Source organism: Phacochoerus africanus, chromosome 1 (assembly GCF_016906955.1).
Source record: "Phacochoerus africanus isolate WHEZ1 chromosome 1, ROS_Pafr_v1, whole genome shotgun sequence".
Taxonomy (NCBI): Eukaryota; Metazoa; Chordata; class Mammalia; order Artiodactyla; family Suidae; genus Phacochoerus; species Phacochoerus africanus.
In genome coordinates this window covers 36,481,918-36,506,540 of record NC_062544.1, presented here as the reverse complement: position 1 = coordinate 36,506,540, position 24,623 = coordinate 36,481,918, and the positions used below count along the sequence as shown (strand labels likewise).

Sequence of the window (24,623 nt, the reverse complement as noted above, 5' to 3'; positions counted from 1 at the left end):
CTTTGGCAACCATGTGTTTATTTTCTGTTGTCTATTGGGTCTACTTCTGTTTTGTATATAAATTCATTTGTATTACTGTTTTTTGTATTCCACATATAAGGGGCATCATATGATATTTGTCTTTCTCTGCCTGGCTTCACTTAGTATGAAAATGTCTAAGTCCATCTATATTGCTGTAAATAACATTATCTCATCCTTTTTTATGATTGAGTAATAAATATCCCATTGTATACATGTACTACTTCTTCTTTACCATTCATCTGTCATTGGACTTTTAGGTTGCTTCCATGTCTTGGCTATTGTAAATAGTACTTCCGTGCCCATTGGATTGCATGTATCTTTTCAAATTATGGTTTTCTCTGGATAGATGCCCAGGAGTGGGATTGCAGGATCATATGGCAGTTCAATTTTTAGTTTTCTTAGGAACCTCCATACTATTTTCCATACTGGTTGTATCAATTTACATTCCCACAGTAGGGTAGGAGGGTTACTTTATCTCTATACCCTCTGCATCATTTACTATTTGCAGATATTTTAAATGATGGCCATTCTGACCAATGTGAGGTGATATCTCAGGTGTTTTGGGGTTTTTTTTTTTTCATTTTTAAAGTTTTATTGAAGTATAGTTGACTTACAATGTTGTAATAATTTCTGCTGAACATCAATGTGACTTAGTCACCCATATACATACATCCATTCCATATGCACACATCCATTTGACCTTATTATGGTTTTGATTGGCATTTCTCTAATAATTGATGATGTTGAGCATTTTTTCATGTGCCTTTTGGTTGTCTTATGTGTTCTTTGGAGATATGTCTATTTAGATCTTCTGCTCTTTTTTTGATGTTTTTTTATATTGACCTATATGACTTGTTTGTATATTTTGGAAATTAGTGCCTTATGTGTTGCATTATTTGAAAATATTTTCTCCCATTCTGTAGGTTGTCTTTTTGTTTCGTTTATGGTTTCCTTTGCTGTGCAAATGTTTACATTTAATTAGGTCCTATTCATTTATTTTTGTTTTTATTTCCGTTACTCTAGAATATGATCATAAAAGATTTGCTGCAATTTATGTCAGTAAGTATTCGGTCTATGTTCTCCTCTAAGAGTTTCATAGTATCTGGTCTTCCATTTAAGTCTTTAATCAATTTTGAGTTTATTTTTGTGTATGGTATTAGGGAATGTTCTAATTTCATTTTTTTACATGTAGCTGTCCATTTTCCCCAGCACTCCTTATTGAAGAGAATATCTTTTCTCCGTTATATGTTCTTGTCTCCTTTGTTGTAGATTAATTGGCTATACATGCATGGGTTTATTTCCGGATTTTTTTGTCCAGTTCCATTGATCTATATGTCTCATTTTATGCCAGTACCATATTGTTTTAATGACCATAGCTTTGTTGTATACTCTGAAATAGAGAACCTGATTCCTCCAGCTCCATTTTTCTTTTTCAAGGTTTCTTTGGCTATTCAAGGTCTTTGTGTTTCCATGCAAATTTTTTTAAATTTTTTTGCTCTAGTTCTGTGAAAAATGCCATTGGTAATTTGATTAAGATTGCAATAAATCTGTAGATTGCCTTGGTTAATGTAGTAACTTTGACAATATTTAATCTTCCAATCTGAAAACACAGTATATCTTTTCATTTGTTTTTGTCATTTTTGCCAGCTTCAATTTCTTTCATCAGTATCTTAGTTTGCAGAGTAGAAGTCTTTTGCCACCTTAGGTAGATTTATTCCTAGATATTTTACTCTTTTCCTGTGATGGTAAATGGGATCGTTTCCTTAATTTCTCTTTCTGATTTTTCGTTAGTGTATAGAAATACAACAGATTTTTGTGTATTCATTTTGTATCCTGAGACTTTACCAAATTCATTGAGCTGTAGTAGTTTTCTGGTGGCATCTTTAGGATTTTCTATGTATAGTACCATGTCATCTGCAAACAGTGACAGTTTTATTTCTTCCTTTTCCATTTTGGATTTCTTTTACTTCTTTTCTTCTCTGGTTGCTGTAGCTAGAACTTCCAGAACTATCTTGAATAAAAGTGATGTTTTTTCTGTTTATTAATCCATATTTATTGAATACCTACTATATTCTCAGCATTTAAGGCACTGAGAATAAAGCAGAACAAAATAATAAAGTATTGATTCTCATGGGACTTGGATTCCAATTGGGCATGGTGTGGGTTGGGTTATGCTGTAAAGAGGTGAATACAAAATATAGTGTTAGGTAATGACAATTCTGGTAATATTAAGTTGCCAAAAAGTTTGTTTGTTTGTTTGTTTGTTTGTTTGTTTTTAAAATCTCTGTGTTGTAAGAATAATGTTGGAAAGGAAATTATTAGACAGCATGCTTCAAATAAAGAAAAGAGGAGAACATATGATGCTGCTTCCTTTCCAGAGTTATCCCAGAGAATGCCCCTGTAGTGTCTTTAACTTTCTTATGTTTTACTATCTTTCTGAGCTGGGATTCACTATCTTTTTTTTTTTCTCTAAAAATCAAGAGGCATTCCTCAAAACTCTTCTCAAAGAATGGTATTTTACTATGTAATAATAATGTTTATTCAACATCAAACTTTTAAATCAGTTTATTCTGTTTTTATAATGGTGAATCAGATTCTTTAAATAGTTAATATTATTACTAGCTTAAAATAACATACAAATATAATGTGTGCGTATAATCTCAAATATGCATATTTCTAATTCAGATGTAGCAAGTGCTATATTTTAAAAATTCAACTCTTAGTTGAGTTGATATATTGTTTGTGATTTTATGGGATAGCTTAAAAGTTTATTATTAGTTACATAATTAAAAAGATGGAGGGAGTTCCCATCGTGGCGCAGTGGTTAAGGAATCCGACTAGGAACCATGAGGTTGCGGGTTCGGTCCCTGCCCTTGTTCAGTGGGTTAACGATCCGGCGTTGCCATGGGCTGTGGTGTAGGTTGCAGACGTGGCTCGGATCCCGCGTTGCTGTGGCTCTGGCGTAGGCCGGTGGCTACGGCTCCGATTCAACCCCTAGCCTGGGAACCTCCATATGCTGCGGGAGCGGCCCAAGAAATAGCAACAACAACAACAACAATAACAACAACAACAAAAAAATAAATTAATTAAAAAAAAAAAAGATGGAAGCAGTTTCAGAATAGTCACATCGTTTAGGATCTGGCAAGTGTTCTACTAAAATAGGGAGAAATTGAAAGAGTTTACTTGTTATTGACATCACCAGCTTTAATGTAGGTAGGTGTACTTTACAGTATTAAACTCAAAGCTGAATAAATTCCAGTACAGAGATTGTCATGTTTATATTGTTCGTTCTGTTCTGGGTTCTCCACATGGCCTCTCTCTGCCAAGCACTTTCCACAGTGCTCGCATCGCCAGTGTTAGCCCCACCTCCCTGCCCCAACTTTTCACAGATTACCTCATCTTTATTCTCTTCAAAAGACCATCTATTATGAGCCTCCTCAGCTTGACTCCTTTCCACCACAGGATTTTTGTTTCCCCACATATTTCTCCAGTCTGCCTATTGTCTCAGGACAAGGTGACCCTAATCCTTTTCAAGGCTAACTATCCCTCTACCGCTTCCCACAGTCCAGGAGCTTTCTCTTCTTCTGCTTGTTCTTTTGCAGAAGTTTCTTCATATCCACAAACTTTTTCCCCTTTGTCTCACATCTGTTCATTTCTCCTCTGACCTTAAAGATAATATCTTAGCTTCGTTTCTTCCATGTGCTCCCTTCTAAATTTTACCTTGCACATTTGACCTACTTCTGAAAAGAGCAATCTTAAATCCCTGCCTCTCCTTTTTACAACTTCTCATTATTTCTTGGGATCTAGGTTCTTAACTTCACAAGCATACTAAAATTGTCCTTTTACTTTTATTGAAGTGTAGTTGATTTATAATATTGTGTTAGTTTCACGTATATAGCAATGTGATTCAGCTATATATTTTTCAGATTGTTTTCCATTATAGTTTGTTATAAGATATTGAATATAGTTCCCTTTGCTATGCTGTAAATACTTGTTACTTATATTTTATGTATAGTAGTTTGCATCTACTAATCCCATACTCCTAATTTATCCCTCCCAACCTCCCCTTCCTCTTTGGTAATCATACGTTTGTTTTCTGTGTCTGAAAGTCTGTTTCTGTTTTGTCTGATTCATTTGTATTTTTTTTAGATTCCACATATAATATCTATCTAATTTCCATATAATATTTATCTTTGTCTGACTTTTTTCACTTAGTACGATATTCTAAGGTCCATCTGTGTTATTGCAAATGGCATTATTTCATTCTTTTTATGGCTAAGTAATATTCCTGTGTGTGCGTGTGTATGTGTGTACACCACATCGTCTTTATTCATTCATATGCTGATGGACATGTAGGTTGGTTCCATGTCTTCGCTATTGTAAATAGTGCTGCTTTGAACATTGGGGTGCATGTATCTTTTTGAATTAGAGTTTTTGTCTTTTCCAGATATATGCCCAGGAGTGGGATTGCTGGATCATATAATACCTCTGTTTTTTAGTTTTTTAAGGAAGCTCCATACTGTTTTCCACAATGACTGCAAAAAATTGTCCTTTTCAAAATCAACAGTCACCAATACTCCCTGCCTTTTCTTTGTTCTCATGTTCTCAAGGAAATTTTTCTTATCATCATTGTCTCTTCAGGCTTAAAACACAGGAATCCCAGTTGCTTCTCTGAAATACATGTTTTACTCTTGAATAGGAAAAATAAACATTTAAAAGTTCAGATATACATTATAGTATTAGGTAATGCCAATATAAATTTTTTTCAATTGTCAGGAAGTTGTTTTGTTTTTCATTTAGCAATCTTCATGGTGCAAGGTAGTACCAGAAAAAGGATTATTAGGGGACATCTTCAAATAAAAGCAGGGAAAAACTCATAATTTACTACTTCCTTTCCAGAGATATCCTAGACAATACCTTTTCAGGAGCTTAAATTTTTTTATCCTTTGAAAGTAGGTTAAAAACAAAACAAAACAAAATAGGTGTTCCTGTCATGGCTCAGTGGTTAATGAACCCGACTAGTATCCATGAGGATGTGGGTTAGATCCCTGGCCTTGCTCAGTGGGTTAAGGATCCAGCATTATGATAAGCTGTGGTATAGGTCACAAATGTGGCTTGAATCCCGTGTTGCTGTGGCTGTGGCATAAGCCAACAGCTACAGTTTCAATTTGACCCCTAGCCGGGGAACCTCCATGTGCTGTGGGTGCAGCCCTAAAAAAACAAACAACAAGCAACAACAAAAAAAACACTCGGAAAAAAAAAAAAAAAACCTTAAAAACAAAAAAACTAAATGCAAAGAAATATATACTATGTATGCCATACACACACACATTCACACACACACTGCCTTTTACATGAGGAAAAATGAAGAAATAAACACACACACCTTTACTTTTGCAAAAAGACACACAGGAAGGGAAAACTAGAAAACATTGTAGTTGGCTATTAGTAAGGAGTGGGAGAGTAAAAATGGGTAGGAAAGATGAGGAGGCAGTAACACCATTTTGAGTTTCTCTTTTGGTGTGGTTTTGACTTCAGGAAATGTACTCATGTTATATGTATTTTAAAAATTAAATTAAATCAACAAGCATGGGAAGGGAAAAAAAAAACCCTAAAACTAAGTATAAACAGAAACAAATAAACCCAACTATATATCAAAAGAATAACATTACACTGATGGAGGGGTAAAAGAAAGAGAAAAAATTAATTCAAACTTTGAGAATAGCATTATGATTATATTATCTTTGAGCTGGGGGGGGAATGAGAACAGCAAACAAGTCTTGAACTCTTCTTGGTAGGTTTTGTTTTTTCTGTGCTCTAGACACACTAATTATAAAACTATGTTTGTGAATGAAACTTCATAAATGAATACATATGTTGATGTTGTAGGGAGCCAAAAGTCTTATTATAGAAGAAAGAAGATAAAAATATGGAATGAGGGAAGACAAGGAAAAACTTTTCAGGAGGGATTGGATTTGCATGAACTCATAATCTCATGAAATACATATATGAAATTATGGGTTTATATATATACACACACACACACACACACACACACACACACATACTTATAATACTATTTCCCACTGAAAGGAACCTGTGCTTTCTGGAGAAATGGAGTATTGCCAAGACTGGAACCTTGGCTCTGCAAGACCTCTTGTCAAGAGGTCATAAAAAGCATCTTGAAGGGCTCCTCCCTGACTCCCAGGTAAAATCTGGGATAATTTGAGTTTCAAATAATTGAGGACATATAATTCAAGAACACAAAGATAAACAACCAATTTTAAAATAGACAAAACATTTGAAAAGACATTTATCCTAAGAAAATATATAAGCAGCCAATAAGGTGAAAAATGCTCAACATCACTGGATATCAGGGAAATGAAAATCAAAACCACAGTGAATACTCCTTCACATCCACGAAAATGGCTATATTTTTTTTAAAGGAAGGAAGAAATGAAGGAATGGAGTGAGGGAGGGAAGATGGAAGGGCGGGAGAAAGGAAGAAAGAGAAGTGTTGGCAAGGGTATGGAAAAATTAGAACCCTCATACATTGCTGATGAGATTGCAAAATGGTGCAGCCACTTTCGAAAAAGTTTAAGAGTTCCTCAAATAGGTAAACATTGAACTACTAGGTGAACCAACAATCTCATTCCTAGGTATATATCAATAAGAGTTAAAAACAAGTGTTGAAACAAAAACTTGTACACAGTTGTTCACAGGAGCATTATTCATAATAGCCAAAAAAGTAGAAACAACCTGAATAAAACAACCTAATAAAATGTGGTATACTCATATAATGAAATGTAATTCAGCCATAAAAAGGAACGAAGTACTGATTCATGCTATAACATGGATGACCTTGAAAACATTATGCTAAATGAAAGAAGCCAGGCACAAAAGGTGACATAGTATATGATTCTATTTATTTGGAATGTCCAAAATAGGCAAATCCATAGAGACAGAAAGAGTAGTGGCTGCCAGGGGTTGCAGAAAAGCAAAAATGGTGACTTACTGCTGAGATTGTTGCTGCTAACAGCTACAGTTTCTCTTTGGGGTGATGGAAATGTTCTGGGATTGTATAGTGGTAATGGTTATACAATATTGTGATTGTATTAAAAACTACTGACTTACACATTTAAAGGTGGTGAATTTCATGTTATGTGAATTTTACATCAATAAAAAATGCAAAAAGCAATAATTTAGGACAGTAATGAAATTTAAACCATTAGGAAAAAAATTAAAATCTGTGGCTCCATGATGCTGTTAATGAATAAATGAATACTTAGAAAAGAAGGGAAGCCTCCTCCCTATACTAAGATGCCAATCAGTAGATGTGAAAGGAGTGGTAGAACTGGAAAATTACTCTTTGGATGGTAAAGATTGGTTTGGCCAAAAATTATCAATGGATACTAAATACAGGGTAAATATTTGATGAAGAGCAGTGTATTTGTATGATCCTAAAGTATCTCCCCACTGACTGCTTATTAGTTACAATATGAAATACATACATTATTTCTCTCTAGGGTAAAGAAAGCAGGTAACTCCTTGACTGCCTGATCAGAATTAATGTCAGCAATTCGGGGCACCACATATCTCCTAACAATACCCTGAGAAGGATGTAATCACCCATATGGTGCACAACCAGGGATGCACAACCTGAACTCTACTAAGAGAGCATCAGCAAACCCAAACTTGTTTATTTTAAACAAGCTGGTGCTCACTTCAGCAGCTAAAATTGGAATGACAGAAAGACAAGATTAGCATGGCCCCCATGCAAGGATGACAGGCAAACTCATGAAGCATTCCATATTAAATAATAATAATAATAATAAAATAAACAAACATAAAAATCACATAACTGGCCTGTATTCTTCAAAAAATGTCTATGTTATAAAATACAAAGAAAGGCTGAGGAGATTAAAGAAACATTAAAACTAAATGCAGTATGTGATCTTGGACTGGCTCTTGGAACAAAGGAAGAAATAATGCTAAAAAAGACATTATTGAGGCACTTTACAAAATCAGAATATGTTTGGTATATTAAAGTACTGCATCAATACTATATTTCCTGAATTTGATACGCATGCTATGATTCCCTAAGAGACTATCCTTGTTCTTAGGAATTATAAACTGAAGTATGAAGGACCAAAGGGTCATGGAGAAAATAATAAAACCTGTGGCAAAATGTTCAAAATTGGTGATTTTGCATAAAAATATGTTTTCATATTCTTCAACTTTTCTAATTCTTCTACATTTCATTAAAATGTAGTGAGTTTTTAAAATTTATACAAATTGATGGATTGTCATTCTTGCTTTTTTTCCCTTTTTTACCATATGAAATACTTTAAACACACAGGAAAGTATAGGGACTTAACCTCTTTTTAACCCTAATAATCATAATATTTTTTATATTTGTTTTAGTTTTTTTAAGGTAAACTTTAGATAATGTTTAAGTCTTCTGTATACTCTCCAATTTGGCTTCTCTGCCTCCCCAAAAGTACTGACTAACCAGAAGTATATATGTTTACTTCCTGTGCATGTTTTTAATCTTTTACTACATATATTTGTTTGTAGTCATTAAAAATAATAATATTGTTAGTATGCCACTTAAAATAAGGGTTATCAGGTGGTATTCAGTTGCACCTTGTTTCACTTAACATTATGCTTTCCATACTTGTCTCTGTTTTTAAATGTACTCCATCTTCATTCATTTTAAATTATATATTCACTGAATGCTTATACCTGTTCATGGACTTTGAGGTTCTTTCCATGTATTTTCTATTTTAAACATTCTGCAGAAAATATCCCTAGTACATTTCCTATGCACATAAATAAGAGTTTCTCTAGATTATGTTTTGAAATGGAATTGTTGGGTCTGGACTGTCATCATCATAATGATCTTAATGGGATCCTCATGTTTCACAGCTCAGTACCAGAAACTTTTCTAAATGCCTTATGTGTATTAATTTATTTAATCCTCAAAACAAGAGGTAGACACTATTGAACTATAGGTCCAAAATCCAACAGGTAGGAAGTGTCAGAGTCTAAGTCAACTGATGTATGTTCTTAGCAAATACACAGTATGCAAACCATATTCTGTGGAGTATGAACATCTTCAGTTCCTCTAGATATTGACAAAAATCAAAAGTGGCTTTACCAGTTTATACTCTCAATAGCTAATAGAAGTGATTTAGGGTTTTGTTTCTTTTTAAAATGTTTTTTGGAGTTTTTTTGGCTACACCCACAGCATATGAAAGTTCCCAGGCCAGGGATTGATCCCCACTGGATCCTTAACCCATTTCATTCTAATAGAAATGTTTTTTAAAGTTCTTAATTTATAAAATTAAAAGGCAGCTCATCCATTAAGTCTGTTTGGAATGTTTATAGATCTCTAAGATCTGCAACAACTTCCTTACGTGACACTGTTTAGAAGAACTTGCTTTATTGAATCACAAGGCTGGAATCACCACTTTACTTGACATTGTTTAGAAGAACATGCTTTAATAGGATTATAAGTTTGGGATCCTTGGCCTTTAACAAGCCCAGCTATAGAAAGTTTTCTTGAATTCATCTGGATCCAAGCTCTTCTTTCAACCATCTAGGCATGAAATCTCAGTAAACTTTAATATCTCTTTTGATTGCTCTCCCTCACCTCTTCCCATTCTTACCCAGATTCCCTGCCCTATGCATACATTCTGTGTACTCACCCATCGTGGAATCTCATCTGTCCTCTTATAATCCCACAGGCTAATTCAGGTTCTTAACATCTGTCTTGGCACTATTATAAAAAATAAATAAATAAAACTTAAAGTGGTCTTTTCCCCTAGAATCTCCCAGAAGTAATCCATTCTATACACTGCTTCTAGAATGATCTTCTTAATATAATTATTATACCTCTGCTTACAAACCTTCCATAGTGTCTTATTGTATACTAGATTCAGTATAAAATCAGCTCCCTCTGTTCCCCATAATCCTGCCTTCAGATAGTTTTATCAAGTTATTCCCTATTGCTGCCCTATGTTCTATCAGTAGAACATAGATAGCCTGGGGTGGAGCTGAAGAATTTCCATTTCTATCAAGTTTTCTGGTGAGGCTGATACTGCAGGTCCAGTCTGGGGCCCACATCAGAACCACTGTTCTACTCAATCATCAGACCTGGCACAGGGTATTATAAATGAGCTGTGCATTGGATAGATATTGAATAGAATTAACCTCTTTTTTAAAGCCTAGAAAAACTGATTTTCCAAAGATCCCAAAGACTATGCATTCAAATCTTAAGATATGGTTACTTCTTTTGAGAAGTTTAAAGTTATAGAAAAGTAACAAGAACTGTGTACAATGAACCTTATACATCTTTCACTTTGGTTTGCCAGTGGTTTATATTTTGTTACATGTGCTGTATGTATGAATGGATGAATGTGTGTATGTATAATATCTTTTTCTTGAACTATTTGATTGTACCTTAGTGATATCAGATCTTTCCTCGAAGTACTAAGTGTATATTTCCTAAAAGCAAAGACTTTTCTCTTTTATAACCAGCACAATTATCCATGTCAGGAAATTTGACATTGATACAGTATTGTTATCTAATTCATAGTCAAAATTCCTATCCTATCTTTTGTCCTAATAATGGCCTTTAGACCTGTTTTTTTCCCTCCCTAGTTCATGAACTAATTGAAGTTATGATGCAGTGGATTTAGTTGTAGGGAGATATTTTTAAGATTATGTAAATATCTCACTCCTTATCAAATATTCACCCATTAATTTTAATATTTACTGGTGATTTTCTAACTCTGTCATTGCCTTTATATTTATAGTTTACATTCCATTACTTAAAAAAGAGCTTTCTTTTCCTTCCCATTTATTTATGAATATAAATATAAACTCATGGGAATTAATTTCATGTGCTATAATCTGTTTTATCATTATTTATTTCGATGCTCAAAATTAATATTTTTATTTTACTTTTATTTATAGCCAGTAGGAATCCCTTCAAGCTGGCTCCTGTGTTCTTTTGATATTTACCATTATTACTTGAGCATTTCTTTATCTTCTAATTTAGCAAGATACTTTAGACTCATATTTTATAGTTGGTCCTCCGTATCCACGGATTCAACCAGCTGTGGATTAGAAATATTCAGGAAAAAAAAAATTGCTAAAGAGCAAAACTTGAATTTGCCATGCTCCAGCAGCTGTTTACATAGTACTTACATTGTATTCACATAGCATTTACAATGTATTAGGTATTACTAGTAATCTAGAGATTTAAAGTGAAGAATGTATGGAGGTTATATGCAAATGCTGTGCCACTTATATATGAGGGATTTGAGTATTTTGTGTGGGGTGGGGGGGGTGGGGACATCCTGGATCCTGGGTCCTGGGTCCTGGAACCAATCCCCTGCAGATACCAAGGGATGACTGTTCTTTCTTTGCTGCACCCTGAAATTACTCTTTTTCCTAAGGAACTCTGGGGGGTTTTGTAATGGAGAATAGCATTTAGAAATCAAGATCTGAATGCTGGGTGTGCTTCTTCTGTTGCTTCTAGGCTCTCTCAGCTGGTAGAGCTGGGAGATAATACCCCTAGTCTGGTTACAATCTAGCACAACAGGATACATTCTTGCCTTCCCCTTTCCATATTTGTAACTGTGTTCTCTGACAGCAAGAGTCTTTATGCCTTTGCCATTTCCTTTATTCAGGTAAATATATTGTGTAAAAACTAACACATATATATTGAAGAAAAATTTTATCATAAAGCAGAAAACATCTTTATTTTCACCCTAAAATTGCCACTGCAGTACATATTTCCATTCTTTTTTTCCCTCTGCACAAATATGTATATAAATACGGAAATAATGTATGTTTATGCTTCATTTTTTAAGGTAGCATTGGGAATCACACTGCTAAATGCCAAATATTAGATTTATGAGACATTTTAGCCCCTCTTCTATACTTTCAGTAGTATGATTTTACAGAATTCTCAGATAGATGTGGGCTTTGTTACTCTGATCTGGGGTATGGGCAAGTCATTTCTAAGCTTCACTTTCCTTATGTATAAGATCTGAGTATAAATAAATAAATTTGATGGAACATACTAAATAAATATATATAAATTACCGATTACAGGCCTCTTAGCATAGCAAGCATTCAGCAAACATAACCATATTGCAGACTATCATAACAGTTATTTACATGTATAGATAAATACGTTTTTAACAAGTTTGATAGTATGCTGAGTATACTGTACTAAAATAAAGCACTTTTAAGGGCAGAAAGTGTTGTATCTTCTACTAGTAAAAAAGAAATTAGCAATAGATATTTAAAAATAAATGGACAGTGTATTCAAATATATATGTATATGCATAATAATATATATTTAAGGCAGAGTCAGTTATACCTTCACTACATATAAATACATAAATTAGAAATTACAGTTTTTTATACAGCAAAATATTGATGAATGCCTGTGTTATTTGCTCTCAGAATGTGCTTGGTCAGCCTGTTTTTAGCTTTTATGATTGTAACAAGTAATGAAAACATTGACTTTCCACAGTCAACCAAATATTTGTTTTGCTGCTACTTACTTGTTACTGTAGACTAAATAATTTCTCTTGCCTTCAGCAGCATAAATATGGTTTTGTTCCAAGCTTCGGATACATCAGCTTTAATTTTATTCCTGTGCATATAATGCTGCCTGTGTGCTCCTATAATAAAACTGCAAATGCTTTATCTTCTGTTGTATAGTAAAGCAACTCATAGTACTCAGGTATACAAAAATGATTCTAGAAGAAAAAGATAATGGTTTATCTGCTAAAATGAAAGGAGGAAAAAGCATGCTGGCATGGAACAGAGAACTATAACTCTTCTAAAGAAAAAAGCAGACATTGAAACTCTTAAACAGGGCATCCTGTATGCTTTTCAATAAAACAGGTGATAGCTGTGGTAAAATGTTTCATCAGTATGATTGTACTCCTAGGTCAAAAAAAGATCGAGACGGAGGAAAAAATGAAGTTAATGAGTAAAACAAATGTTACCCTAGATCATGGCCATAGTTGTGTCTTACTAAGGAAAAATGTAAGGAATATATAAGATATATTTCAGTTTATTTTTATAAAGAAAGTGAAGAAGTTATCAAAATATTGATATCAGACTGAACATTTTATAATTAATATTCAAACAGTGGCAAGATTATTTTCACAATCTGCAAAGAAGCTCATTGCATTTCAGAGGCAAGGCTAGCTAAATCTTCCTCAGCTTCTTAACATCGGTGCTTACCCCTGTTACCACTTAGAACATGGGAGTGTAATTATTACTTTATTTGCTGGTGTGTATCACTATGCTGTGAATTTCTGAAAAACATGGCCCATCTTGATCATAGTTCATTCATCCAACAAATACTTCCCAAGAGTGTACCATGTGCTAGATATTCTTTGGATATACCAGATAACAAAATGAAGAATCCTTTCACAATGGATAGGTATATCAAATCATCACAATGTGCACTTTAAATATCTTACAGTTTTATTTGTCAGTTACACCTCAATAAAGCTGGGGGAAAGGGACCCAAAAAAAGGACCTCTGCCCTAATGGACTTTACCTTCTATCCACATCTGCAAAGTTAACTGGCACATACATTGTTGATTTTCCATCATAGTCAATAAGATGTCCATACCAGCTCTAAGCATTGTGTCATCATAAAATAGCATCCATGGCAGGAAGTAAAGGTAGGTGCAAAAGGCCTTTCTCATCTTCAACCTTTCTCTTTATGGGAAAGAAAATCTTTTCCAGAATCCCTTACCAGACCTCCCTTTGCATGTCATTGGCCAAAACTGAGACTGCTGGACTTATCACTGGCAAAGAGGAGTAGGATTTCTTAACTATAAGCAACCAGAAGAAAACGATCACCACAACCACCACAGGCACATTCATCTGTGCCATTTGCTTTCCTGTCCTCCAGCAACTATAAATGAGCTCTTCATACTCCTAGGCCAGCTCCTTCACCTTTGTGCTAGGTCCTGCTGCCTCTTACCTACTTGCTTATATCACTTCAACAGTTCTCTTTCTCTCCTGCATCCTCTTTATTGGATCATTTACCATCAGCATGAAAATTTTTTCCATTTAAAAACAAAAACAATAAAAACTCTTATCCCCCCATTCCCCTCTAGTTACTGCTCTTCAGCTCTGTCCCTCTTTCCAGAAAACCTCCATGAAAGAATGTACATGCTTGCCATTTCTAATTTCTCTCCTCCCATTTCCTTTTAAATTTACTCATTAGAACTTCACCCTCACAAGGCAACTGCTTAGCCCTCTTCCTTAGTGATCTGTCACCAGCATTTTGCACTGTTAATTCCATCCTCCTTACTTAGGTTTCAGTTTCTTCTCTTTTATACTACACTTTTTTGTGGTGTCTTTTAGTCTCATGGATTTAAATATCATCTATGCGCTAATAATTTGCAAAGTGTTTAGTAGGCATTTGAAACTTGACATGTCCCAGATTGAACTACTGATCTTTTCTCCCAAACCTGCACCTCTTGAAATCTTCCCCATCTCAGTTAATTTTAGAGTCACCCATGACTTCTCCAGTTCTTTCATCCCTCCCATCCAGTTGAACAGCAAATCCAGGATCTACAATCTGACCACTCCCACTGTTACCATTCTGGTGGGAACCACTGTCATCTCTTACGTACATTACTGTACATGTCTCCTCACTGATCTGTTTCTACCAATGGCCTCTGAAAGTCTTACCTCAATGTAGTAGCCAGAATGGCCTTTTAAGTCAAATCTTGTTACTCTTTTTTTTTTTTTTTTTTAATTTACCAACGGATTTCTTCAAAGCTGATCTGAGTACATGTTTGGCATGCTCCCTGTCTCCAGGCCATTGTACAGGCTTATACCCTGTCTGGACTACAGTCCCTCTAGATAGCCACATGACTCGTTTCCCTGACCTATTAGGTCTTACTATCATTGAGGCATTCCTTAACCACCCTGCTTGGCACTCCCTAATTGCCCTTCCCTACTTCATTCTTCTCTGTATTATCACCTTCTGATAAACTATACATTTTACTTATTTATTGATTCCTGTCTTCCCCACTAGAATTTTTGTCTGTTTTCTTATTATTTCCGTAACACTTAGAATAATGTTTGGCATGTAGCAGGTATTCAGGAAAAGATATTTGGAAAATAAATGAGTGAAATGAGAGATTAACTAAGTGGCTTAAAATAGTTACAATTTGTCCTCTAATACCAAGCATTCTGTTGCCCAAACCAAATCTGACTTTTGTTAACTAAAAAGAAAGTAGAATTACTAGTTTGGCAATCACCTGTGTTGAACACAAGCCCATACTTGCGAGTCACTTAATGCCTTTTTCCTTTTCTCCTCCCCCTCATTTCTCTCTGAAAAGAACCCATAAGGAAGGTAGGACAGGTGGTATTTTGAACAGGGAAGTTATGGCTCAGATAGGTTAATTTATTTTTCCCAAGAGTGCCAACACACTGGTAGGACTTAAATTGCCTGACCACCACACAGCCCTCTTTCCCCAGTAGTTACAGTTAACATCTAGCACAGTATTGGGGAAATACTGTGTAATCCTTCATGTGAGCCAAGGGGACCTTTACCTCCAGAGAAGTGACTATGAACCTACCTTTTTCTTTGCCTGTTGTCTCAAAATGGAAAAAAACAAAAACACTGAATATTTAATATGAGTCTATTCTTTTCTATATTTTGGATTGAACCACTTTTGTAATAGCTCATACATTAGTATTTACTGCCAGTGTGTATCAGAATATCCTTTGCCATCAAATTCCTCCATTTTTTCCCACAACATCCCCTTTTCTTCTCTACCAAAAACCATCTGTCCCAGGAACTATTTAAGCCAGAAACACAGTCAAAATATTACAAATACTAAATAAAATTGTTATTTTTTAATCAGTCAAGTAAGGTAAACAGGCATAACTGTCACCCCTTTTTTGTTAGGCAGTAAAGAAAAAGATATTTATTAACTCTTTCACCTAGAAGGGATTAAAGTATTCAGATATGCTGAGCTACTAGCATACTAGCTATGTATACATACATATATATCTTAAGTGTGTACACATTATATAATGCATACAAGGAAACAAATACATATCATATCTAACAATAAAACTATCATGAGTGTGATTTATTCCATCTTTGAGATTTCACAATGCTTTTCTGAATTTTGTAGCTCCTTTTGGTGGACAACAGGGATATTATTCATCGTTGCATTATGGTTAAACAGATGTCAGGCTAACAAAACTTGTGAAGAATAGAGTGATGGATATTCAGGTTTATTATTCAGTGAAGAAGAGACAGTGACTGCCCTTATGTCATAATGTGAGATTGCAGAATGGAGCAGAGAGAGCAAATGAGTTCTCTTGGTCTGGGACTTGAATACACCTATGCTGAGCTTAAGATGCTTATTAATGAAACCACTGTTTTCATTTGCTCTTACTAGCTCTGATAGTTGTAAAAGTTACCTGTTTCCAGTTTCTCTTACATCTGATTTTTTCTTTTTTCTTTTATGAACACATCTGCAACATATGGGAATTTCCAGCCCAGGGATCAAATTGGAACTGCAGCTGCTGCCTACGCAACAGCCATGGCAACACCGGATCTTTAACCCACTGAGTAAGGCCAGGGATTAAACCCACATCCTCACAGAGACAATGTCTGGTTCTTAACCTGCTGAGCCACAACGGAACTCCTTCTATCAGATTTTTATATTGGCGTCATAGGGCTGTGGTTTTTGACTGGCCTGATGAGTAGAGAGGCCTCTCAGTTGACTGGGACTTAGCGTTCTTATCTTTACTATTCTTCTCATGCTTTATCTGATGATGTAAAAGGACCAAGCATAATCTTACATCAGCAAGAACTCTGTTCAATTGCTATATATGTGACCAGTTTTATTTCCTTTAGATATTTTCATCTCAGTGTTGTTAGTGCCTTCTTGTAACATACTGGCCATTTATTTGACTTTCTTCAATCCTTTGTTTTCTAAAAACTAAAAACTTTTTTATATCCGCAACCATGTCCATTCCAACCATGTTTTTATATATCATCTTACTGCTACTTCCAAAAAAGGAAACATTCCCTCCAGCCAGAAACTGTTTTACCTTGTTCCTCATCAGTAGAGCTGGCACCAGTTCAAGTTCTGTCAACACTGTTCCATCAGATAAAGCTGTTGGTAACATAAAGGATGAGAAGGGGTGGTACGTATACACATTGATGCACCAAAGAGCTGGTTGATAGCATTCCAGCATTCTCATTGCTTCCACATTAGCCTGAGCTTTTGCTTGAGGACTAGTCTAATTTAGCTGTACCTTGGTGCTGAGAGTGACACTTGCCTGTCCATGTATCAGCATCTGTCTGATAATAGTTGAGTCATTTGGATAAGAACTCATGTTTTCTGGCTTTTGTTGGCAAAATGGTTAATAATTGAGCATTTGTACAAATCTTTATATAAACATCATTTTTAATAAGCTAAAAGCCTAATCAGAGTATAAGCAGTATTTCTGCACTCTCTTGTCAGCTGTTTCACTAGTTATTAACAGGAATGGATAAACTTCACTTTTAGAAAGCAATATGCAGCTTTGAAAGTTTCATTTCATCCAACAAAATGATGATCTTCTAGAAAGCAGGAAAAGAAGTGTCAGGCAGAACGATTCCCTATGGGCTACTACCCTTCTTTTGGAAAGAAATCTGGTGTTATATGTAAAGATTTTTTTGGATTCAGGAAAGGACTTTGGAGAGAGCCTTATAAAACATATCACTGTGACCCAAGGAATAACCCTGGTTCTGAATGGTACCAGTCAACCATGCTGAATCCCATTCTAGTTATATAATCAGTTTAGTTGTGTCAGATAAGAAAGGATTTAATCAAAACCTCCAATCTCTGAATTCTCTCCAGTTAGTATGGTCCTTGCCACCTCTGCTAAGTGCTCAGGGATGCAGAGAGTTTCCAGGCAGTTGCACTACCTTTATTACTTGCTTCCTCTTTACCCTGCTGCCCTGGGCCACCTGGGAGTCTCTCAAAATCTTTTTATCCTGTTAATTTAAGTCTTAAGATAGAGGCAGGCCTAAACAGTAGGTTAGAGGTTAGAACAGGGGTTTTCTTTTCTTTTTTCTTTTGTTTTGTTTTTGTTTTTTTGCTTTTTAGGGCTGCACGTACAGCATATGGAAGTTCCCAGGCAAGGGATCAAATCAGAGCTACAGCTGCCAGCCTACATCACAGCCACAGCAATGCAGGATCTGAGCTGTGCCTTCGACCTACACCACAGCTCATGGCACACCAGATCTTTAACCCACTAGGTGAGGCCAGAACAGCGGTTTTCAAACCATAGCTAGTAATTCACTGGTTGATCATGAAATCAATAGTGTATCTTAATCAACATTTTAAATTTAATGGAATGGCAAGACATCAGAGTATGTCACATCACATGTGTTAAGTGTAAATATCGTTTTCTAAAATTTGAATTTTTTCATTATATTTAGGTGCAATATGAAATTGTCATTTTTATAGGTAAACAAAATAATAGAATATCAATAATTTCATATGATTCAAGCTTGTATATACAGTTTGATATATTAGTTGTATAAAATAAACATACATGGTAGAGTTCAGATGAAAAGTTTATTTCCTATCCTGAGTCATGGCCCAAAGAGTTCAAAATCAATTAGAATAAATGCCTAATAGTACTATGCTAAGCCAGGAAAAGAAAACCAAAAAAACCCCTACAGAATGCTCCCCCATGGTTCTAAAATTGCTAGCCTCTTCTGGATAGAACAAGATTAATTAATTCATGAGGAAAAGGTATTTTATAATTAATAGTCAGAAAGTAGTGATAATAGTCACAATTAAACAGTATTCATAATTAATAGAGATTTCAAGTGCTAAATTTGGTATGCATATAAACTATAGATTTAAAGACATTCAGAATAGTGAGAAAGACTATAGCCAAAAAAGCTTCCTGGAGTTCCTTTTGTGGCTCAGTGGGTAGTAGTATGTGGCTCAAGTAGTATCCATGAGCATATGGGTTCGATCCCCAGCCTTGCTCAACAGGAGCAAAAAAAAAAAAAAAAAAGCTTCCGTTTTTAGGGAGGTGAAATGAGGAAATGGGTCTGGAGAAGAGGACGCTTTTTTTTTTTTTTAAGGCTTAGTTGTTTTATTCAGGGAATTAAGTATGTCACAAGGGAATGGCTTGTTGATTCCTGTAGCAAGGTGTTACCAGGTGGGCAACTTTCTGCATCGCGAGTCAATCTGACTTTCTTATGTTTAGTGTTTAAAGAATGTATTATTGATCCAGCAATCCCACTCCTGGGCATATAGCACTAGGAATTATGTCTAGTCACTTATGATGGAGCATGATAATGTGAGAAAAAAGAATGTATACTTGTTAGTGTAACTGGGTCACCGTGCTGTACAGTAGAAAATTGACAGAACACTGTAAACTAGCTGTAATAAAAAAAATAAAAATCATTTTATATATATATATATATATATATATATATATATATATATATATATATATATATAAAGAAGATACATACACCCCTGTGTTCATTGAGCACTATTCACGATAGCCAAGACATGGAAACAACCTAAATATCCATCAACAGATGAATGGATTAAGAAGATGTGGTACATGTATATAATGGAATCCTACCCATCCATAAAAAGGAACTAATTAATGCCATTTGCAGCAACATGGATGGAACTAGAGATGCTCATACCAAGTGAAGTTAGGTCAGAAAAAGAAAGACAAACACCATATTTATCACTTATATGTAGACTCTAAAACAGGGCACAGATGAACCTAACCATGAGACAGAAACAAACTCACAGACATAGGGAACAGACTTGTGGATGCCAGGGGGAAAGGGAGCAGAAGTAGGATAGACTGGAAATTTGGGTTAGTAGATGCAAACTATTACATTTAGAAAGGATAAACAATGAGAACCTACTTCATAGCAGGGAACTATATCCAATCTCTTGAGATAGAACATGATGGAAGATAACATGAGAAAAAGAATGTATATATATATGTATGCCTGGGCCACTTTGCTGTACAGCAGAAATTGGCACAAGATTGTAAACTATAATTTTTTTAAAACTACAATTTTTTTTAAAAAAAGAGTGTTATTATTTTTTATTTAACTTATTTGTGTTTTTATGTGTTACTTGTAAACAATATATATTTGGATCATTTTATAAATTAATTATTTTGCCATACCCATGGCCTGAGGAAGTTCCCAGGCCAGAGATCAAACCTATGTCACAGCAGTGACGATGCTGGATCCTTAACCCGCTGAGCCACCAGGGAGCTCCTAGTTCAGTCCTTTTAGATCCAGCCTGACAACCCTTGAATTTTGTTAGTGTATTGAATCTGTTTACACTTAGTGTAGTTATTGAATGGTTGGATTTAAATCTACCATCTTGTTTAATTTCTATTTGCCCCATCTACTGTATATCTCCTGGTTCCTGCCTGCCTGCTTTGGGTGACCTGGGTGTTATTACTGCTCTAGTTATATTCTAAGTACTACAGTCTTCAAATTCCCCAAAAGTAGAGTGATGTTCCCTCATAATTACTATGAGGCCTGGATTGCTGGACAGTTTCTGTTGTTCTCCTGTTGACTTGGGTAGGACCTATGCACCTATCTCTTGGGAGGGGTGATCTCTTGCAGCACTCCTGTCCTTCCTCCAGTGACAAAAGGCCACCTTCCAGATCTCAGAGTCTGGGATACAGGAGAGGCACATTCTTGTAATGTGCCTCTTTCTGCAACATTGAGTTCAGTAGTTCCATAATTTGTAGAACCTTGAAGAAACAGAAGAAATAAACTATATAAGGGAGAAATCATGAATAGCTTGTTCATTTTGATGAAAAAAGATCAGAACACAATGTCACTTTGAAAACCCGCTAACTTCAATGTGATCAAGGACCTACCATTTGGGAAGACCTTTGAAATCTCACTTTAGAGATTATGGTACCTTACAAAAGAGCTTTTATTTTATTTAATGGGTATTTTTTTGTTTCTTTCTGAGATTTGATTTTTCTCTTAAGAAACTTAGGAAATGTAGAAATTACAACCTCAGGGAAATTTTTTATTTTACTTAGCAAATAAAAGGTTTAAGATTTCCTAAAATGAATGTGAAATCCAAGACCTTGGGGATAATTATTTTGGAAACTGTTTCATCGTTTAGTTAACTAGAGGTATTTATAGAGAAAAATATCATTTATCATGTGTCAATTAGGGATTAGTATTTGCATATTTTTCTGAATGAACAGAATTAGATTTAGATCTCAAAATACTGCAATATCCTCAAAATAAATCTGTCCTTTGTACATTTCTCTTGCAAATGCCACCTCTTTTACTACAGGTTTCTAGTCTGCACCTTATGTTGTACCATGACCATTTTAGCCACAAGTTTTTTTGTTGGGCTATTTTAACAACCTGCTAACAGGCTGCCAACAGATCTCCGTTGCTAATCTCAGATCCTGCCAATACATTCTGTGTGTGGCTTTTCTTAAACACAAACTTGATCATGTGTCAATCCCCTTCATAAAATTCTTTAAAGGGGTCTCATTTCCTACAGGATAAAATATTTTGCATGCCATACCACGCCCTACATGGATTGAACTTTGCTGCCACACTAGTCTCATCTCTCATTTTGGATCTTATACTCCAGGAAGGCTACATTTTTCAGCATAACAACATTTTTCCCACCCAAGACTTCTATATGTAATGGATTGTACCTCCATATTCAAGTTATTTAAGATGATTTCCCTAAGATGCTTTTCCTGATCTCTCCTTCATCACTAGACCAATAGTTCTCAACCTTTTCTGCATATTAGAATCACCTAGAAATTCCACAGCTCAGGAAGTAAGACCCAGTGTCAGTATTTTTTTTGAACCCCCCCCCCCCCCACCAGGTATCTGGTCAAAATGGTTTAAATATTCATCCATATCTTCCTATAGTTATTCTATTACTTTATTTTCACTTTTAATTCCTTAGGCCACCTGAAAATTATTTCAATCTGTGATGTGTAGTGAGGATATAAGATTTGTAGTTTAGCAGGTGAAAGAGACAAACAAGGGGTTATCAGAGCAGCACGGTAAGCATTCTCAGGGTTTTAGGGAGCGGAGGAAAGGCAATTAAATCCAGTAGGCAGCATTTTGTCCTAGATATCTAAGAATAGGATCATCAGCTATTGAGACCAGTAGTCTCCAAAAAAATGTTTTATTACACCTGTAGCATAAAGTTTTTTGTTTATTATATTTTCAACAGTTCTATTGAGATATAGTTAGTATGCTGTACAATTCACCCAGTTAAATGTGCAGTTCAATGGCTTTGGTATATTGGTAGATCTCTTCAAACATCACCACAATTTTAGAACATTTTCATCATCCAAAAAAGAAACCTTGTACCCTTCACTTTCTCCTGCTAGAGCCTCAGCCTCCCCTCCCCAGCCCTAGGCAACCACTAATCTATTTTTGCCTCTGTAGATTTCTTTGTTCTAGATATTTCACATGAATGGACACATATAACATGTGGCTTTTTGTACTGTCTTCTTTCACATATCATCATGTTTTCAAGGTTTGTATGTTTTAGGATGTATCAGTAATTCATTCCTCTTTATGGTTAAATTATATTCCATTTTATGGCTAGGCCACATTTTGTTTACCTAATTTGTCAACTGCTGGCCATTTTGGTTATAAAACTGTGAACACTTCTAATATATGTATTTTCAAAATGTGTTTATGATTCATATGTAGGTACCACTAAGTGAATATATTGTGTACTATATATAACCTACAACCCAAAATAATAGTTTAAAAGATACAACAAAATATCCTTACTTTTTTTTCATGATTCCATTTGTATTCTAGAAACCTCTCACTTTTAAAAATTTTCGAGGCTACTGGTTCGGGTAAGTTAGCTGAATAAAAGTGTTCCAGGCAGAAGATACAGTGCATGCAAATGCATAGAAATAAGAGAAACTATGATGTCTTTTCTTTTTTTTTTCAATTGAAGTATGGTTAATTTACAATGTTGTGTTAATTTCTGCTTACAGCAAAGTGATTCATACACACACACACACACCCTTTTTAAACTATTCTTTTCCGTTATGGTCTGTCATAGGACAATGAATGTAGTTCTCTGTGCTGTACAGTAGGATCTTGTTGTTTATCCCCTTCATGTAGTATCGCTTACATCTGACAAGCCCAACCTTCCACTGCATCCTTTACCCAAATCCCTCCCCTCTGGCAACAACATGTTTGTTCTCTATGTATGACACCTTTTCTTGTTTTGTAAGCTGTGTTCCTGGAATGCAGAGTGGGAATGAATTTTCATGAAGTCATTTGTACCCTCTCCTTTACTATAATAATTTAAGGTTTAATGAGAGAATATCTTTATTCTCTCCCTCTCCCCGTCTATGTAATGTATGAACACTTAAGAAAGAATTTAAATAGTTTTATTATTACGATTGACCCTTGAACAACAAGAGTTTGAACTGCACACTTACACGTGGATTCTTGTCAGTAAATGCATACTACACTACTACCCAACCTATGACTAGTTGAATCTCTGCACATGGAACCACAGATACAGAGGACTGGCTGTGAAGTTATACTCAGATTTTTAACTGCTGAGGAGTTTGCATCTCTAATCCCCACATTGTTCAAGGATCAATTGTACTATTTTGGCAGTGTTTATCAGACACTATATTATGATACTTTCTAGAAACAATGTTATATGTTGGGCTCCTTTCGAATAATCCCAACCAAGAATTAGCAGCATTAATTTCCTATTTGCTACGCTCCTGGTTTATTTCTTACATCCTAATTGCAATATTTTCTGTGACTTAAGGAGATGGGCTGAGTCTGCTATAGAAAAATAACATCAAAAATAAGTCCTTTGTACTTTCACTTCTGCAAAACCCATGGAGAGTTCCCTTACACTTTATTCTATATTGTGCTGAGTTGCATATGAAGCAAATACAGAAGAATAATTATGTTTGTTCTTACCAATTTGGCTATGGTTGAAGAGAAAAATAGTTATATTTATTCTACCACAGCCAAGACTCGCTAGTCTGTGGTATCTTGTGAAGACTCTGGGCAGACTGTTGGGATAGAATCCAGTCCACTGGTTTCTCAGAAATATTTCTTAAGGTTGGCTGGCTTTTTTCCCTATTATTCATGTTCTTATTATTCTGGGTATTTTAACAGCATATCACAGGTAATTAATTTACTACATTAGATAGTCTTAAGGCAATAGTAATTAATACTAAGTTTACCATCTAAGAAAAGAGAGACAAAGCATTGTAAGGTTGACTCAAGCCTTTATTCCAGTGACAAAGCTGGAAATAGAATGTAAAGTTGCTAACTCAAAATATTGAACCCAGTCCATTCAATGTGTTGGCTTTCTTTTGTGACTAAGCCAAAGATTTTTTAAAAATTAATCAGTGAGAATGTGTCTGTAATTATGTTCTAATCCAAAATAAGAGGGCGAGAAATTTTCCACTTCACCAAGAAAAAAAGTGTAAGATTGCTTTGGTAACGATTTTAGTTTATGAAGTTAATT

The 24,623-nt window shown here is 35.1% G+C and overlaps 1 protein-coding gene and 1 non-coding gene across 3 annotated transcripts in view; both read left to right on the top strand.

The window, feature by feature from the left end:
* Positions 1–24,623, top strand: part of CWC27 (CWC27 spliceosome associated cyclophilin) — a 254,402-nt gene that overhangs the window by 146,409 nt on the left and 83,370 nt on the right. The window lies entirely within an intron of this gene.
* On the top strand, positions 7,734–7,838 carry LOC125114210 (U6 spliceosomal RNA). Its single transcript, XR_007131735.1, has one exon. It is a non-coding gene; the product is annotated as a U6 spliceosomal RNA (small nuclear RNA).